General features: G+C 37.0%; 1 pseudogene; it reads right to left on the reverse strand.

Moving 5' to 3' along the window:
• Positions 1-5357: 5357 nt before the first annotated feature.
• LOC122727787 lies at positions 5358-6245 on the reverse strand (annotated as a pseudogene).
• Positions 6246-6528: the final 283 nt, after the last annotated feature.

Genomic DNA, 6528 nt, shown 5'->3' on the forward strand with positions numbered 1-6528 from the left:
CTGAACTCAGAACAATATGATAGACAAAGAAATGAAAGACTATTTCCATGTTAGTGTGTCGTTTGAAAATATATGGGGTTGCCTGTCTCTGTTCTAGGTTTTAGGGAACTTAGCTGAGGTTTCTAATATATTGCTACTTATAAATTAGAGGCTAAAGTACCAGTCTTTGGTGTTAAGTATTTATTAAAGCATATTCAATGTTAGTAAAGAAAGAGAACACATTGCTCAGAATTAGAGTTACGTACCTAAATAGCTAGCAATCATTTATTAAGCAGTAAGTGCCTAGATAGAAAAGAGAGAGAGCAGGGGATGCATGGCTACCTCCTCCGGTGTCCCAGGCCCAGCATAAAATCCCAGGATGGGGAGTGGCTCAGCGAGAAGACCAGGGGAGAGAAGAGAGTTACCCCCCCAACCCACCCTGTCCCAAGGGTTTTATCCTCTCTCAGGTAGAGGTGGGTCACTGCACGTTGATCCAAGCTAATTGGTCAGTCCATTGATTGGCATGACTTGAGGGTGGTCCTTATCAACATGAGCAATGACCTGCTGCCCAGAGTCTGTGAAAGACAGACCTTCTGAGGGCAAAGCTTTTAGGGAAGTGTGGTTCTAATCTCTATTGTCTCTCCAACTGTACTGACTCTGGGCTGGCTCTGAAAGAGGTGAGGCAAGGCTCCATCGAGTGGGGGGGGGGCATTCTGCATCCCCCAGAACTCCATTATTTTCCCACATTAGATAACCCAGGTGAGCAGAATAGATTTGTACTTAGCTGATCAGGGAGTTTCTTTTCATCTAACGACCATCCCTGCTCTTGGTTCAGGCCTCTCCTCCAAGCCTCTCAAGGGTCTTTTCTTTCTTCTTTTCACATTACAACTCTTGTATCCTTTTTCTTACTCTTCTTGATTCCTTCCCCTTTTGCTCCAGACCTACAAATAATTCTGTTACTTTGGGCAACTCATTTAGCCCTGTAGGACCACATTTCCCCAAGTTGCAACTCTAAATGATGGCTAGGTTCCTCCTAGGTCTATGATTTTATTTCTATTTTTACTAATTCTAATATTTGGATTCACTCACTCCATTGTGATAAACTGAGATTAACTAGTATCTTCTAGATAATAAACTTTAACAGTTTTTCAGAAAAGGAAAGGAGCACACGGGGATGGAGAAAGGGACATTTCCTTTCTATTTCCATCTCTTATTTTCCATATGAAAGGATAATATTTTTCTCTTTTATGAGGCATCTTTGTTTCATTGGTTTCTCTCTCTCTCTCAGTATCTTTATCTATGCCTATACCTTTCTCCATGTTCATGTCCATCTTTATCTCTAATCTACTTATCTATTGAGAGAAATTATTCTTAATAACCAATTCTTGGAGAGATTCAGAGTTCTGTCCTTCTTCCAAATTCCTGATTTTAAAAAGTTCAGTCTCCTGAAGGACATTACTGATAATGAGGTTGAATTAACTCTCCTAGATCTTGGTCAGAACCCACCCAACCATAGAAGGAATTGAATCTAAGATGGGGGAAGCCCAATGTGTTCTATTCAACCTTGGGTGTAAACAGAACCTTTTGTCTAGATAGACCAAGGCTGAGGATAGTCTGAATATAAAAATATTTTCTACAGGATGTCACTCTCAGCCCCTCATTTAATACCTATTCTTTAAAGGATATGTAAACTGTGAACCTGCTGCTATGATTGTCACTGGTCTAAGAGAAATGCCAAATTACCATCCTTTCATTAATGGTGCACTGGCCTTATTAATAAAATGATTAAATTACCCAGAAACTATGTCTCTCAAACCTTTTAATCATCACACCTATTTTTATTTTCATTTTTTCTTAATTATTTCTTTTTTATTTAGTATTTTCTATTTTTCCCCAATTACATGTAAAAACAACTTCTAACATCCATTTTTTAAATTTTGTTTTCCAAATTCTCTTCCTTCCTCCCTTCCCCATCCCTTTTAAAAAAGCAAGTTATTCAATATAAGTTATACATGTTTAAAAATGCAAAACATTTCCATTTTGGTCAGATTGAGAAAGAATATAGACAAAAAAAGAAGGAGAGAGAGAGAAATCTAAAGAAAAATAAAGTTAAAAAATATGCTTCAATCTGTATTCTGACACTATCTGTTCTTTCTCTGGGGATCAATAGCATTTTTTATCATAAGTTCTTCAGAGTTGTCTTGGATCATTGTATTGCTAAGAATAGCCAAGTCATTCACAGTTGATCATCTTACAATACTGCTATTATTTTGTACACGGTACATTTCACTTTGTATCAGTTCATGTAAATCTTTCCAGGTTTTTCTGAGAGCATCCTGCTCATCATTTCTTATAGCACAATAGTGTTCCATTATAATTACATGCCACAATTTGTTCAACCATTCCCCAGTTAGTGGGCATCCCCTCAATTTTGAATTCTTTGCCACCAGAAAAGATCGGCTCTGGTTTTTTCATCAAGAATGCCTGAAAGTCTTCTTTTTCATTAAATGCCCATTTTTTCCCCTGAAAAAAATAGTTTTACTAAATAGGTAATTCTTAATTGTAAGCCCATTTCCTTTGCCTTCCAGAATATCATATTCCAAGCCTTCTGATCCTTTAATGCAAAAGCTGCTAAATCTTGTGTGATACTGACTGTGGTTTCATGGTACTTGAATTGTTTCTTTCTGGCTGTTTGCAGTATTTTTTCCTTGACCTGATAATTCTGGAATTTGGCTACAATATTCCTTGGAGTTTTCATTTTGGGATCTCTTTCAGGTGTGCAGTGGATTCTTTCCATTTCTATTTTACCTTCTGGTTCTAGAATATCAGGGCAGTTTTCCTCAAAAATTTCTTGAAAGATTATGTCTAGCCTCTTTTATTGATCATGGCTTTTAGGTAGTACAATAATTCTTAAATTATCTCTCCTGGATCTATTTTCCAGATCAGTTATTTTTCTAATTAGATATTTCACATGGTCTTCAATTTTTTCATTCTTTTGGTTTTGTTTGGTTTTCTCTTTATTTCTCATAGTCATTGGCTTTCATTTGCTCAATTCTAATTTTTAAGGAATTATTTTCTTCAGCAAGCTTTTGTGCCTCCTTTTTCATTTGGTCACTTCTACTTTTTAAGAAGTCTTTTTTTTTCTATAGTGAATTTTTTTGTCTCTTTTAACATTTGGCCAATCCCACTTTTCAAGGCATTCTTCTCCTCGTTGGCTTTTTGTACCTCTTTTATGATTTGGTCTAGTTCATTTTTTAAATATTATTTTCTTCATTATTTTTTTTGTCTCCCTTACCAAGTTATTGACTCTTTTTTCATTATTTTCTTGCATCACTCTCATTTTTATTCCCAATTTTCCTCTACCTCTCATACTTTATTTTCTTTTTTTTTGGTGGGACAATCAGGGTTAAGTGACTTGCCCAGGGTCACACAGCTAGTCATCTTACTTTATTTTCAAAGTCCTTTTTGAGCCCTTCCATGGCCCAAGACTAATTCATATTTTTGTTGGAGACTTTGGGTATATGAGTTTTAACTTTGTGATCTTCTGAGGGTGTGTTTTGATCTTATTTGTGACCATACTATCTTTTTATAGTTAGAATTTTTCTGTCGTTTGCTCATTTTCTCAGCCTATTTCCTGACTTTTAAGGACTTAGGGCTCTGCTTCCAAGGTGGAGGGTGAACTGTCCCAAGCTTTAGGGGGTTTGTGCAGCTATTTTCCAAGAAACTTGTAGGGATCTGCAAGTTTTCAGTTCTTTCAAAGTGGTATGATCTATGTAGAGATGTGTTCACTACTCTCCTGGTTTGTGATCTGGCCTGTGACCAACAACAAGTACTCTTTTCTACCCTGGAACTGTGAGGAGAGTCCCTGCTCCACCATGGCCACAAGCTCTGGTGTGCTAAGGCTGCTCTTCACCCTAGCAGTCCCCCCAGAACTGCAACCTGGATCCAAGCATGGGCAAAGCAACAGAGTCCTACCTCTGTGCTAGCAAAGAAACCCCTGTAATCTCCTGACCTGTTGTTTGACACCCTTACCATCTGTGGGCTGAAAGCTTCTGAGGAAGCTCCTGCAGTTGTTTATTCAGTGATTCCCAAGGTCTGCTCCTGGTTTGCTGGGGCCAGTTGGGCACAGCCTGTGTGGGACTGTGCTCCACTCTCACCCCAGTACAACAGACCTTTCCTGTAAAACTTCTAAGTTGTCTTTTGCTGGAAAATTATTTCACCCTTTGGTGAGTTCTGCTGCTCCAGGAATTGTCTTATGGTATTGTTTAAAGGTATTTGGAGAAGTTTTGGGAAAAACTCAGATGAGTCACTGCCTTTCTTCCACCATCTTGGCTCTGCCCTCCCCATATCTATTTTTCAAACAGTTTTTATAGTATTAAGATTTATTGTTCATTAAATGTTTAATAGAATATGCTTGCAAATCCAATTGGTTCTAATGTTTTTTCCCCTTTGTGAGTTCATTTATGCCCTTAAAAACTTTCTTTTTTGAAGATAGGGTTATTTTAAGTATTCTTTTTTTACTGTACTCTATATCTGGGTAATTTTAAGTTGTGTAAACATTCATTTATTTCTTTTAGATTGCCAGTTTTATAAGCATATAGTTGGGCAAAATTGCTCCTAATATTTTTTTAGTTTTTCTTCATTGGTTGTAACTTCATCTTTTCATTGCTGATACTGGTAATTTAGTTTTCTCCTTTTTTTTTAAATTGAGGTTAGGGAATAGCATATCTATTTTACTATTTCTCTCCTTCCTGACTCCCCACCCCAACAAAAAAGCCTTAAATATTTCATTGTTTATTTTATACATATACATACACATATATATGGAACACATATATAAATGGAATGTATATATAAATGGAATGCATATATAAATAGAATATATATACACACATACATATATGGAACATATATATAAATGGAATATATGTGTGTATAGAGATAGAGATATAAATGGAACATGTGTGTGTGTGTGTGTGTGTGTGTGTGTGTGTGTTCTAAGATCAAGCTTTTATTGTAGAAACTATTAGGTCTTGTGAGATCCTTATTGTACCTTTACAGCATTTAAATGGTTGGGGCTTTTTTCTTGTTGCTTCCAACAGTTTCTCCTTAGCCTGGGAATTTTGAAATTTGGCTATGATAGTCCTGTTAGTTTTTCTCCTTGCACCTCTGTCAATGCTGAAGTAGTTAATAAAATATATTTTCATTCCTTGTTTCTTCCTTCATTCCTTTCACCTTCTTTCCTTCCTTCCTTGCTCCCTTTTTTCCTTCCTTTCATTCTTCCTTTCTAATTCTTATGCATCTATATCACAAGTAGCAATATTGGTCATTACTTAGTATTGATTACTGATAGTTATCACATCAGAATTGAATTCCTCTTATGCAGTCTCTGGTTCATGAGGCATATTATTTATAGCCCTTCTCAGTTTTGAACAGTTCAGGATCAAGAAGGCATAATGGATGGAGATGTCAGCATAAGTCACTACCTCCCATACCCCAAACTGAGAATTGAAAACTGAAACCCTGTGCTGTGTTGGTGATTATCAGAGACAGAAGGTATGGTATATAGAGGATGAGAAAGAAGAAAAGTGACTTCAAGGTTGTGATATGGACCTGAATACTTGGATCCTGAGGACCAGCATGTTCCCCAAGTGTCAGCACAGGGAGGAAATAAGAAAGATGGTAGAGACCAGGAAAAAGAGGAAAGTAATGGACAAAACAAACATTTGCAGTGGAAAGAAAAAATACCTCTGAAAAATACATATATCATCCAAAGTGGTCTTTTTTGAGTAATTCAGTGACTGGCAGTTGGAAAATATAATAGCTCTTTACAAAACCTGAGATGCATATCAAAATGGATATCAGTAGGAGCCATAGCAGTAGCCAGGGGACCAAATGGGAAATCTTCCACTTCAGTCAGAGGACAATTGGGTGAGTGAAGTAAGAAATTTTCACACAATAGAAAATGGCAAACCAGGTGGTCAACTAGAACATGGCCATGTTAGTAAAATTCCTGAAAATGAAAAAGTGGAGCCTTCTGTTTATTGGGGAGAAATATGTGTACAAGTTGCTAAGAACTGCCACCCACTATAGAAAGAGAGGTGAGAGATGCCCAGGCTGGCAAGGATCATATAACAATGGGTGCAGGGTCCAATATCACACCCACTTATGCCCAGCGCTAGGATGATGAAACCATTTTCTATAATTTCTGTCACAGACTCCAGGAGAAAGAAGATCATGAAGAAGACAATGAGTAGACTGGGCATTCTTTCTCTTCTGAGGATCTGCTGAGACTCAGCTGCTCCAGGACACCTTACCCAGAAGAAATCTGGAGGATTTTTTTAGTAGCATCATTTTTGTAATATGAAGTGCAGTTTACAAATACATAAGGATTACCACCTTTTTTACATTGCAATGAGAAAGTGGGCTAAGAAATGAAGTAATAAATGCTTTAATGAAGCAGTCTTGTTACTTCTTAGTAGCTTTAATCAGAAGGTTGTTGATGGGTGTAATGGAAATGGGAATGAAGTTGCTCAATTATTTGTATAT

The sequence above is a fragment of the Dromiciops gliroides genome, chromosome 5, assembly GCF_019393635.1.
Source record: "Dromiciops gliroides isolate mDroGli1 chromosome 5, mDroGli1.pri, whole genome shotgun sequence".
Classification (NCBI taxonomy): Eukaryota; Metazoa; Chordata; class Mammalia; order Microbiotheria; family Microbiotheriidae; genus Dromiciops; species Dromiciops gliroides.